The following is a 14,518-nucleotide window of genomic DNA, read 5'->3' on the forward strand; positions in this document are numbered from 1 at the left end:
GTGCTGAGGCAGGTGTAAAACCAAGATGGGAACAGATGAGGCAGACATTGGTTCAAGGGATTCAGTAATCGATTGTTCAGAAAAAGAATGGCAACAGATAGCGGTGCTCAGATTTACGATTGGTTTTCAACTTTATGAGCTGCTTCAGCTGACGTTTGGTGAGCATTTTGTTTGTTCTCTTCTGGCGTTTTTCTGAACAAGAGTTCCGCTCAGGTTTTAGCCACCATTTGCATTTTATTGCACCACAAAAAGCATTTCTGTTAGTTACAGCGTTATTAGACTGAGTTAGTATTCGGATGAGATGAACAGCAATGGCCTTCAAACCAAGATCACAGTGTAGTATCTGTTCTGATGCTACACCTCACCTTTTCTGTCCTCGGTCACTGGAGGAGAAATCCTTCATGACTGAGACAATTTTTAATTTTGTTCCTATCCACAGTGCCTTTTTTGAGGGAGCTTGATTTTCCTCAACCTTGTGTCTAACTCTGCCCTCGTGGGGAGACAAGTAATTAATGAAATTTTGAGATGAAGATTGATTTTCGCATTATATGGATTGTTCGGACTACTGTTCTCATCTTGAATACTATTTTCTACAACTAAGGATCGTTCTAAAATTAATGGCTCCTATTTTTTCTTAACTTATCCATTCATAACGTGAAAGTTTCATCTCTCTGTTGCAGATCTTAACGGTGTAAGACTAAGAAGCAACCTCTGTCATGCCGTGCCTCAGAAGTAGAGATGTTTAATTGAATTCCTCCATGCAGCCAAAAATTAAACCGATTAGCATTCGCTGGTGCCTGTTGAAAGTTTATGAGGTCGATGCAGTTGATCTCAGAATAGTCAGATGATTTCGTCGATTTCAGAGTGGCGATAGAGATTTCAGTGACAAAGCACGCTCAACGGCCATGCTCAGCCACCGACTTATCGCTAGCAAAAGTGCATTGAGCGTGGTGGTTACTACTTAGAAAAACAAATTCTGAAGCACAAAAGGTTGTCTGTTTTGATAGTACCACTCCCATCTTCATAGCTCTTCAACATTTTTTTTATTTAGTTATAAAATGCGGTGAATTTTGGAACGACCTTTGTATACGTAATAATAATATTTAGCAATAAATAATTATATAGTGAGATGGTAGATTTAGAAAACAAAATACGATGTGTCGCCAATAAGTTTCCAGACCTTTTCCGTATGATCACTTTTATTAATAGTACACGCATCAAACTCTTGTCCCCTTCGAAGTTATCTATTCCGGCTGGAATGCACTTGTATCGTTTAATAATTTCCGGAAGCCCCATAGAAGTCCTTTTGTGTGAGCATGTCAATGACCCTCGTCACAGCCTCTTTCATCTCCTCTGTTGTCTCATAACGACAGCCTACAAGGTTTTCCTTGAGCTTAGGGAATAACCAAAAGTCACAGGGAGCAAGGTCTGGACTAGGTAGGATGACAAACTGTTTGGATGTCAGTGTAGGCTAAATAGTATGTTATAAGTATGGAATTGTGGACTGGTGCCTTGTTCTGTTGGTAACCCAGTGCATGTAGATCATGGACGTGCTGTTAAAAAAAAGGGGACCATCATAAGTTTCTCTGCCTGGCCTTATTGGGGTTGGGAGAGCCAGAAGGCTTCCACTGGGAATTCTGTCTTTTTGTCTCTGGGTCATTGCAGTAAATTCAGCTTTCATCCCAGGTCACCAGAGCATCAAGAACTATGGAGTCTGAATTGATCAACTCGATCATCTCCTTACTGTCATGATAACGTGTTTCTTTCTGATCTTCTCTGAGCACGCTTGGGACAAACTTCATGCAAATCTCTCGCATCTTCATTTCCTCACAAATAATTGTGAGTACAGTTCCCACACTGACATCAAACTGTGCTCTTATTGTCTCTATAGACACACGACGGTCCTTATTTATGAAATTCTTTATTTGGCCAATCAACTCTGGTGTTGTGACTTTACTTCTCCCACACTTCTCATCATCCCTCACAGGCTTTCTACCTTTCTTGAATCTCTTGTCACTCAAAACCTGATGCTCGATTCATGCAAGGTGATCCAAAAAGCAGTCTGAAACATTTCCTACGTTTCTGTGGCATTGTTCTGTCATTTTACGCTTTTAGCAATTCCAATCCAAGTTAAAATATACGACGTCCCATTGCATCTGTTTTTATGTCATTTTCCATGAGCCTGACTTTCGATCGGAATGTAGATTGGCGTCATCGCTCAGCAATCGCCAGATCTCTAGCATTGCGAGCGTGCACCTACTTCCGATATTTTTCGGCATTGTCCATTACCTATCCAGTAATATGAACAATACTTGCAGAGAATACAAAATGTAGATTAAAGTAAATAAAGCTAAAACAGTGAAAAAAAAAGAAAAAAGAATACAAATTTATCTTTAGTTGATTTTTAACAAGTAAATGTTTTCGTTTACTAGCCAAACCCGCGTGATTTTGGAGTATGTCATATTTGTTCGCTGACAATTATGTACATCATAAAGATTTTTCTGTATTTTTTTTTTTTTTATTAAAGTGTAATTCTAAATATGCACCGAATGTTACGTTGAGACTTGAAGGTATAAAAATTTGAATTTCTTTAGATTTTTTTTTTTAACTTTCGTTAAAAAAAGAGTATATTGTTCTATTAAAGTTTTATTGTTTAAATAATTTGACTTTGCTCGTTTAAAATAAATTTAGGCTGAAAAATAAATTTTTCACTAAGTAATGAGCTTTGGTAGATTATCGATGAAAGAAACCCAATAGCCAAACGATAAACGTTTTATTATTTATCGACGCCATTTGAAAAAATCACGTGCAAATGCGACTGTTTCACTCGCAACGTAAAGCTCTAAACATTTGAAAAAGACTTGCAGAAGATATTGAAATTATAAGCATACGTTTTTGGCATTTTATGTTGAAATAGTAGTCGATACTCAACTGTCTAACTAGTTGCGTTTCAAACAAATAAATCAAAAAGAATACTAGTCTGTTTATATGTTTCATTGTGCTCGGATGAGCAATCCAATTTTCTGAGTTCCTGCTATTCTATGAGTGGATATGTGTTGATTTTAGTAATTGAAAATGTTACCATTTTTTTATAATTAAAATTTATTTTATTTCTGACTCGAAAATATTGGTTTTGTACAAAATAAATGTTTATGATAAGCAGTAGTTATTTCTTTTTAGTCTTTCTGTATGCGTATTGAGTATGAAAATATCAAATGTTAATTTCATATTGTTCATGCGCTTTGGAACGTTGATGTTGAAAGAAATACAGGATTTCTTTTCTTCTTTGATGTTTGTTAATTTTCCTGAATTTCTTTCTTTCAAAGTTCCATGATTGTTATAATGGCGAACTAGGATGAATACGAATGAAATCTGGTCGAATGTGTTGGACCAAAATTCAGCGCCAACAAGCTACGGTTTGTTCCTTATCCTTTTCTTGCTAATTGCTGCGTTTCATTTTTGCTGTCTATTTTCTCTTTCTTTTGGTTCTGGTCATTTGATTGGAAGACAGGGGACTCTTGTCAATATCTCCTTTTTTTCCGGGTATGTCCCTTAGATCCTGTTTATTAGGGGTTCGGTAGTTCTGATTGGTCTCTCCGTTGATTAGTCATTTGAAGAATAAAGAAAAGAATAGGAGAAAGAAAGAAATTAAGTGTTGTCGCTTTGAAAAAAAAAATTTATTTTCGTCAAAATCATCAACATTTTTACTGTTATGACTATAATTTTGGTTTCACTACAGATAATCTATAAAGATATTCTTGCTTGAATTTAGCGATATTTACGCATTAACTAATTAATGTCGATAAGTGTCTATATGATTCTGTACTACTGACTTGTTAGACTGGGCTAGTGTTTAGGAGAGATGAAGTAACGTACATGATTATTAGTTATTGTGTTCTTTAAATTATTTTATGTGGAACCTAGCGAATGTTTGGTTGTATGGCATGTTGAGCATCATTGTGCCAGTATATAGCAAAAGCAGATTTGGACTTTTATATTGTAAATAGTAAAGTTTGAAAACGCGTGAATTCTTATAAATCAATTTGTAAATCTATATATCTATAAAAGTGAACATGTCTGTGTGTGTGTGTGTGTGTGTGTGTGCCCGTGTACATTTCCCTACACAATAACTCTGTCAATTTTCAGTCTACACACTCGAAATTTGATATACAGGGTACTGAGATTTGGGAAAATCTTTATAATCCGTTTTCGGCCAGAAATTTGGCTTTTAAGGGGTCAAAGTTCAACGATTTGATCTTTGAGAGCTTTACCAAACTCGTACGCCTATTTTGGGTCTAAACACTTGAAATTTTAGATATAGGTTCCTTGGACATGAATCTAACTTGATTTGAGCCCAAAATAAATGTTAAGAGATCATAATAGGGGTCAAAATTTTAAAAAATTGACCTCTGCGGTCTCTACCAAATTACTCAGACAATTTCTCGTCTAAATATTTGGAATTTTACATAAAGGGTATTCAGAGATATGGCAAGGTTTGGTCGAAAATTTGAGCTACCAATATATAAATGTGTGTATGTTTGCATGTTTACCTAAAACTTTCGACAGAGGCGACAGATTTTCACGTGATCAGTATCGTTTTGAAGCTCGACCCTTCAGACAACAAATACCGAAAAATAGCTAAAAACATTAATATCTTCACCTCAACTGGGCACTTTCTACAGGGAGGAGTCGCTTTTTTCACCGATATTTTCGAAAGTCATTCCCTCTTTTCGATTGTCTAGACTTAATTTAAACCTATGTCACTTCCGGTTTGGCGGTGGTTGTAACAGCAAAGACGTCATATTTTTTTCCCCGTTCTTTTCCTCATTCGTGGTATGGGTTCGAGCCTGCCTTCCTACTACCACTTTTTTTTTTTGCTCAACACGCACTTTCAAACACCCGGGCAACGCCGGGCACCTATGCTAGTATCGTAATATTTGTTTAGCTCAAGCTTTATCCATTATGAAAACGATAATCAACCTTTACAACAAGAATATCGGAAATCATATTTTACTGATTGCACAAAACACAAAAAAAAAATATCCAAATATGCTCAATTTAAGATGAGTTTTAACTAATTCGAACTTAATAAGAATTGAATTATATTTTGTATAAATAGCTTTTAATACGTATAATACATACCTCTAACTTATAAGCAAACAATTATATATACACTAGTAGGGAGATACGACATTGCTTGGAATTGAATTGAATGAAGATCAAGGAATGTTTCACACTTCAATATTTTTCAGTGTCATCAAAATCTGTGAAATCGAACATTTTTCAATCAAATCGATTGATTGTCTTCTAGTTGGAGATTCATCATGTTGCGCTGGGAGGAAACTTCACATGAGTTTCCGCAGACACTGTAGTCTACATTGCACTGTTGAGAACATACTGTTGATTTTATAAAATTATTTTTATCATGTTTTAAAGTTTAAAATGCAAAAGTCAAGTATCATGGTTCAATTGTATTTTAAACAGAAACATTCATTTTGAACGCGCCCTATCTTATTGAAGAAGTAACTGTTGATTTTATATGCCGGGCCCTTCTGCTTGTGTGGTGATAAAACTTCTAAAATGCATTTGTGATACTGAGCTGTATTAGGGTATTAACTTTGATCCAAATCAGACTCTTCCTTTAATCGGATTTTTGTTTTTTGGATGATGAATTCTCGATACTTATTGTAAGCATTTCGATATAAAAGCTTTCTAAGAACACTCTCAGCCACATAAAGTAAATTTGTGTAAATTTTTCTTAAAATCAGCCCAGCCGTTTTACAATCCACAAAGAACTCTCTCTCTCTCACATACACACACAAACACAAAATGCATTTTATATGCAAGTAGAAATTAATGTATATAAATTCATTAATCCTTTCATGTTGAATTTTTATGCTTTTAAGTATTGAAATCCTTAAAGTTTGAAATATTAAAATATAATTATGGCTAGATCATGTAACTCTGCTTTATCTGTATTATTTTAGTATGGTACTTGTACAGTTTAATCAAGACATTAAAAAATGAAAATATTGAAAAAAAAGTTATATTGTACTATCCGTTTTGGACTGAAGTTCTCCGAAAAAAAAATTCACTTCATCTGATCGAGTAGTTTTTTTGGGGTTTTTTTACAGCAGAAAAGCACGTTTTGATGACAACACGCTGAAAGTGGCCATGTTTGAAGTTTTAGAACACGCCACAGGGAGATAACTCGGTCTAAAGCGCCGACACTCCCTCCCTATCTTAAATACTAGCTTTTCTTCCTAAATCGTATCGGTATCATAACATATTGTTTTTTCGCTATAAAAAAAAAAAAAAAAAAAAAAAAAACTACTTGATCAAATTAAGTGAAAATTTTTTTCGGAGAACTTCATTCCATAACGGATACATACAATATAACTTTTTTTTCTCGATATTTTCATTTTTTAATGTCTTGATTAAATTTTAGAAGTACCTTTTAGTATTTATTAAATAATTAATACTAATAAACATTTTAAAAATACTTTCATATCTTTATTTAAATAAACTAGTGGGGGTGTCTAGCCATACCAGCTTGTAAAATAGGCTTAAATATATTTTAATTCGTGCAAATTTCGTATTTATTATTACAGAGCCAATTCTCTATTGGATAATATATATATATATATCTCATTTACTCACATAAATTAATATACGAAAGTATAAATTTATGCGTAAACTTGAAGTATTTAATTCAACAGTGCTCAATATGTAGGTAGAGCTAGTTAGTAAGTTATAAAATATATATGGCGATTAAGCTACACTGAATATTCCGCGTTTCATCCACTCTAGGATTCTTCAGACTTATATATATATATATATATATAATAAAATAAAAAATAAATTATCTGCATTTTCTGCTTTATTCTTTAAACTTTCCTATCTATCTAATATATCAATCTACCCACACTTTCATATCTTGTATGTTTACTTACTTATATTTTACTATATGCTTTTACATCATTTCTTCTTTTTTTTCTTGCTTTTTCCTGAATTTGCATATACCGGCCATCTTATCCCCCTAAATAATTTTTATTTTTTTATTTTATATCTTATTTTTTATTTTTATTTATTTATTGTTCATTTTCTATTTATTTATTGATTTATTTATTTATTTTCCATTTAGTGTCTTCTAACAACTCTTGCTGACCTTTTTTTTTAAGTGATGACCTCTACATTTCAGTTGACCTATATTATTTTGCCCTATATATTTTTTCGCGCCTTTAACATTTCCTGTCTGGGTCATTTTGACATTTGTTTCTCTATTTATATTTAACTCCATCACAATTTTTTTTCTCCTCTTTTTCTTCCTTGATCTTTCTTATTTATATTTATATCTCGGCCGTATAATGAAAAGCATATCTTATTTTTCTTTTATTAATATTATTAGAATTTTTTCCTTTTTTCCTTGTACACATTTTTGTGAATTTTTTCATGGATTTCTGCCTTTGGATTATTATGGACCATCTTCTTCCAATTACGAGATTTTTGGATTTTACTTGTGCAAATGGAAATTCAATTAACTTTCTTGAAATTATATACTTGGATTTCACCGTCACTGGATTATTTATCTTCCACCAGACTATCCATTCATGTGTAATCAGCTTTTTCTTCGCCATATTCCCTCTGCTTCACTCTTTTTTTTGTTTTCAAGTAAGATCTTTGACTTACTCGTTGTTTCATCAAATACTTTTGCATGCAAAATCCGATCCTGCATTTTGCTAATTCCTACCTTCTGATGAGAAGGAAAGTATTTCTTCGAAACTCTGCGGATTAAGGACTATCCACTTATCTAGTGTTTCCTTTTCAGATTAAATATGTTTTTAACTCATTTCAAAGTGTTTTTTAACATGTTTTATTAACTGTTTGCTCGTGTACATATATATATATATATATATATATATATATGTATATATAGTACTGCTTTCAAATGTTAAAAAAAAAAGATGACTTGGTACCATCAGTTACAATCGAAATCAAAACATTTAGTGCTTCAGATGTATTCCCTGCTGTTTGAGCTAGCTTGACAAGTAGATTAGAAAGATTTAAAATGTAACCACTTCTACCTATGATTGAATTTGCGTATGCGTAAAACTAAAAGTAATAGAAATATGTCGGCAAGTTGAAATGAACATTTTGCATTTCAACTTGCCGACATATTTCTGTACACATTATTCATCCATCCTGACAAACATTTTACTCGTTATGAACCATCTTTGGCTTATGATTACTATTTTTTGTTAATTTTTGTGTTATGTGACCAGTAGTTTAAGAGTTTATCGGCTAAATATTTTCGCAGAGACATACACGAATTTAGGTAAAAATGTCAAAAGTGAATAGGTACAAATAACTGACAAAGGAAAATAAGACTGTGCAGAGAAGTGCGGGCTAAGCTCTCATTCATCTAGTTTTAAAAAAAAACTAATCCCTCACCCCAAAAAAATTAAATATTTTTTAATACTTGACTTCTGCATATTAAACTTTAATTCAAGTTAATATATGAAGTTTTTTTTTTTTTATAAAATCAACAGTAGGTTCTTTGATATGACAGTGGCGCGTCTGAATTGAATGTTCTGTTCATAGCACAATTGAATCATAATACTTGACTTCTGCATATTAAACTTTAATTCAAGTTAATATAAAAAGCATTTTTTATAAAATCAACAGTAGGTTCTCTCCATTGCAATGTAAACAATGTATTGTCAACTAAGTCACTACTGGGAAGCATGTGAAGCTTCCTCCCAGTGCACCACGATGGGTCCCCAACTAGAGCTTGCAATCAATCGATTTCATCAAAAAATGTACGATGTCATCGATTTCGATGATAATAAAAATAAGGGGGTGTGAAACATCGTTGATCATTATTGAATCCCGGGCAACGTCAGGTCTCTATTAGTATTAGCTAATTTTCTTTCATAACAAAAATGTTATAATTGTGAAGAAGGGGAAAAACATAAACAAAACCAAAACAAAAGCACCGGTAATTTCATCAATATTGACAAACCAGAACAGCAGCTAACGGTGTTTAGTCAGATTCTTTTCCTGATATTAAACTTCATCAGTAATATAATTTCCAGCGAAAATTTCAATTTCCCAAATTTATTTATCAAATTGCTAGGTGAAAGTACGGAATAGTTAACAAAAAAACCTTCCTCTTCATATTAAGATTGGCTTTCTAAATAATAATGCTATTTTGTCAGCACTATCAGTAACTTTTATTGTTTGGATTTCAACTAGTAATTTGTTTTATTTTTACTTTTAAGTCATTATCGATAATAAAAAGATTATTAAATATTATTGGTGTAAAAATAATTCCCTTTATATATATATATATATATATATATATATATATATATATATATATATATATAGTTGAACGTCAAAAAACGACATTATTTAACCTAATAAAATAATTATTTTTCGGTGCTTCTACAGAATTTGAACCTAACCGAAATCGACTTTTTCTAAACTAAAGCTAAGGGAGGTTAGCCCTATTTTGAACAAAGGGAATGGGAGCTTATCCCACATCTCTTGAACGGTCTTACTTTTTCATTGTCAAGGTGCCATTTTTACCTATTTATTCAGTTTTGGCGTTTTTACCGCGCCATTTTTTTTTTCGGCTTTAAACTAGGGTTGCAGAAGTAGAAGTGTACTTCAAAACCCTTGCTATACTCAATTCTGCCCTGTGCATGCTTACTTGTGATTGAACGATTCTAGTATTTTATTTTTGATTCCGATACAAGTACTGATACTGTTAAAAATGTCCGAATTTTAAAAAAATATTTGTATATTGAGCTATAAATTTGTTTTTGCTTTGTTTGGAGAGGGAAATTACTGTAAATACCCGTGTAATATGTGCATATATTTTTTGGAAACGTAAAAATACACTTGTCTGTAGGAGAGAGCTATAGATTTTACTTTTACTTGTGGTTAAAAATACATAAATAACTATTTTATCATTAGTACCGGTAATAGAAAATCAAGCCTTAAACAAGACAATTAAAAGAATCGCTTTTGGCATCGAAAAATTAGCACAACTTTTTTCTGATTCAGATACCCCGAAAGTTTCAAATTTTCGATTCCGTATATTCGTCCCATCACTAATGCTTACAGATGGTCTCTGAATACATGATCGCCAACCAAACTGATAAAAGATATGGCACTAAATTATGAACTTGTATTCTTTTGATGTGCTGCCTATGTTTGCCTCTTGCTTTTGTGTTTCTTTCGTTTTATTTTCTGTGTGTTGTGCATAAGACGTTTCTCCTGCTCACATATGTGTTGCCCTAAAGAGGAGTTTAAAAATGCATGTGATATTTCAAGAAAGGACATTTTTTGTAGAATCTTACTTTTAGGCAAAAATCAATGGTGACTATGTAAATTCGATTCAAAAGAAAATTTCGCTGTTACGAATATCCAGACAAAAACTCATGCACAGACGGGTCGAGAAATTAAGGAACCCCAGAACAATCCTAAATTGAATGCTAAGTGCAGAAGAGTTAAGAAAAGGGGTTAGGGTTAGGGGGTGCCGGAGTTATTGACCATTTTCATCTCTTCCAGTTATGATAGTTATGCAGAGGTTCACAGTTGAAGCATGTCATTTAATCGTGATAAAATCTGTTGGACATTTGACTGAAACTAGGTGGACAAGCCATAAACACTTGTTTATTTATAACAAATATAGGTAGATTGCAAAATAGATTTTATTAACGAATTACGTGGGTGGCGTTTATTTTTTATTTTTTTAAGTCACTCTAGGAACAAAAACAAATTCTCTTAAAATAATCAAACTTTTTTAAGATTACATTTTATTGTATAAATTGTTAATTTTATCGTTTAACTAAAGCACAATTCTTTCTGATGTAAAAAAAAAAAAGATGTTCATAATTTATTTTCGATATTTAAAGATTCTAATTATGTGAATTTTTTTTTTCATCAACTTTTATTTCTGAAGAAGGTCGGAGTTTACATCCACCGAAACATTGAAAGTGGCACTCAAGATGAGAACAGTAGTCCGAAGAATTCAAATAATAACGAATAGTCAATCGTCATCTCAAAAATTCAGAAACTTAACTTTTTTTTTAAATTCTGATATTAAATATTTTTTGTCAGTGGCTTTCTTCCTTTCAGAGCAGCTCCATTTGTAATCCTAATATAAGGGTGATGCCAAATATAAGGCTGATGCAATTCTTTACCTATATAAGACACAGGTACGTCCAAGGATGGAGTATTTCTATCACATCTGGGCAGGAGACGCTAGGAAAACCTTATCCTGCCTTGACAGAGTTCAGAATAGACTTCATAGCCTAGTGGAGGATACCCTTTTCTCTTCCCTGCAACCTTTTTCTCACAAAAGAGACGTTGCGAGCCTGTCTCTGTTTTATCATTATTTTCATGGCAAGTGCTCGTCTGAGCTCCAATCTATGCCCACCTCCTCGCCAAACATTCACGAGAAACACTCGTTTGGTTGAAACCACTATCAATAATTCCCCCACTTTTTATTTGTACCTAAACCTAAACATTGATTCCATGAACAAAGTTTCTTTGTTAGAACTGCACATCTATGGAACTCTTTCATTTACCTGCTTTACAGCTAATTACAATATGGCTGTCTTCAAGTTCAATGTAAACAAATCAATATTAAATAGAGAAATAGTCAACCACCTCAGCAGAAACAACCTTCTTAGTGACACACAATATGGTTTCCGCTCTGCAAGATCTACCGCGGATGTGCTGACGGTTATATCCCACAGGATTAGTGAATCTCTTGACAAAGGCTTCCTTTCTAGGGCAATTGCTCTTGACATATCAAAGGCCTTTGACAAAGTATGGCATAAGGGTCTACTTCACAAGATTTCCAGCTACGGTATAACTGGAAATGTTTTCTCAATCATTAAATCATTTCTCTCCGATAGGCTCATAAGAGTAGTGGTAGATGGACAAAAATCGGAGGCCTGCAATATAAATGCTGGAGTCCCTCAGGGGTCAATCCTCGGCCCAACTCTCTTCCTGATCTACATCAATGACCTCCCTAAACACATACTTAAATCATTCGCTGACATCTATGCTGATGACACGACCATCTACGGCAACACATCAAAGGCTGTAAATGACGAAGTTCTCTCAGATTCTCTCTCCTCTGATCTCGAGCGCGTGGTTCAGTGGGGGAAGATGTGGCTAGTTACCTTTAATGCATCTAAAACCAAACTCCTATCCTTACATCATCAACGCTCTGATCCCCAGCTGGCATCAATTGTGATGGATGGCTCTCGTCTGGGTGAGGCCCCGTGTTTTGACAAGCTTCTGGGTTTGACCTTTACTCCTGATCTGAAATGGAACACGTACATCAAGTCTGTTGCCAAGGTCGCAGGAAAGATGGTGGGATCCTTCTACCGCTCCAGAAGATATCTCACTACTGATGCAATTCTCTATCTATATAAAAGCCAAGGATGGAATACTGTTGCCATATCTGGGCAGGAGCTGCCAAAAACAGCCTATCATGCCTTGACAGAGTACAAAATAGACTTCGTGGTTTAGTGGGGGATGCCCTTTTCTCTACCCTGCAACCCCTCTCCCACAGAAGAGACGTTGCGAGCCTATCCTTGTTTTATCGTTATTTTCATGGCAGGTGCTCGTCTGAACTCCAATCCCTGGTCCCCCCTCGCCAAACTTTCACGAAAAACACCCGTCTAGCTGAATCCACTGTGAAAAATTTCCCCCACTCTATATCTGTGCCTAAATCAAAACGTGGATTTCATGAGCAAAGCTTCTTTCTTAGAACTGCACGCCTGTGGAACTCTGTTCCGTCTGCCTGCTTCCCTCCGGACTACAACTTGGATGTCTTCAAGTCTAATGTTAACAAATTCCTAATGAACCGCCCCCCTAATTAAACACTTCATAAAATCTCCTCACTAACGTGATGTACTTGCAATAACCCTTATCCCTGAGTGGCTTCCGGGCCTTGATAAGTGGTGATCACTGTGTAAAAAAAAAAAAAAAAAAAAAATTCTTGATGAGCCGTTCCTCTTAAGTAATCCAATTTACCAAATTTACACTTTTAACAATTACTATGATATTGTCCTTTTGACCACTGTACACTCTTTAACCTTTATCCTCGAGTGGCCACTGGTTTGTTTCAAAAGTAATGCCTCCTAATTTTTATTGTACCTGAATGGATCAGAGGGGATTTTAAATTGCATCATTAAAATCACTGAACTTATGCATTTATGATCTAAAAGTTTCACCTCTCTGTTGCAGATATTGACGGTGTGAGACTAAGAAAGCAACCCCCTGTCATTGAGGTGCGTCAGAAGCAGAAATGTGTCATTGAATTCTTCCTTTTGATGTTGCAAATATCCAGACAAACCTCATGTACAAATAAGTCCACAAATTAAGGAACCACAGAGCAATCCTAAATTGGAAGCTAAGTGCAGAAGAGTTAAGAGGAGAGGGTGCCACAGTTATTAACCATTTTCATGTCATATCCAGTTGTGCTTGCGTTACATACATTAGAGCATATTGTTTAATGGCAATAAAAGACCGTTTGACATTTATGACTGAAACCTGTTTATTTTAGTGCAATGTAACGAGTAGTTTAATAGTTTATCTGTTAAATATTTATAGACACGCAGACACACACATACATCTACTGTTTTTATTTATTTCAATAAATTATACTATTCTAAAGACTTCCGTTTTTATAATAACTAGCAATTTTATTAGTTTGATAAATTTAGAATTATCTCCCTTAAATCATAATATAGTCTTTTAAGATTTGAAATTAAAAAAAAAATTTATTTCTTATCTACTCTCCTATTATAAAAAGATAATATATTGGAATCTTGTATTATTTAAATGCTGCATTCGAATTAAAATAGTTTTGAAACGGCTGTAAACTAATTTCATAGATACACTTGTTCCAAAGTGATCATCCTCTCTCTCAGTTCTCTACGTTCATAACAGTGTTTTCCAGATTGTTTTTATTCCATCCTTTAAATAGTTCTCGTTTGTTTTGAACGTTTGCCATGCTACACATATTGATGGGGATGAAGGGGGATTAGTCTCCTTGCTACTTTGGTTGCTTGGAGACTTGGGTAGAAAGTATCAGTCAAGAATCCATTTTTGACAATCAGCCTGGCAGGTGATGGGCTACCTGTCTTGACTGAGGTACGCTGCCTAGGTATTGTCTAGGAGGTTTACCCTCTCAGACTTTGCCACCCAACTTTCGGGTGCGCAAAGTTTATTTCTTTTTACCTGAGGCGCTCATATCGAGAAAATGCCGGTGGAGATTTTTTCTAGGCCAGAGTGGCCCTCCTTTATGGGCATTGGCTGAACATCCCCACTTTCTGACTTGTCATATCATGCTGAGGCAGGCAACATGTAAATATCTACTCTTCATTATATAATGGTTTTCAGTCTTCTATCTTTGCTAGGTGTTCATCACAGTGGATCTGATTACATATTTCTATACTCAACACTTCAGCTTGCTGTAGAACATTGG

The sequence above is a fragment of the Euprymna scolopes genome, chromosome 3 (assembly GCF_053919585.1).
Source record: "Euprymna scolopes isolate OS-2025 chromosome 3, ASM5391958v1, whole genome shotgun sequence".
In the NCBI taxonomy this organism is placed as follows: Eukaryota; Metazoa; Mollusca; class Cephalopoda; order Sepiida; family Sepiolidae; genus Euprymna; species Euprymna scolopes.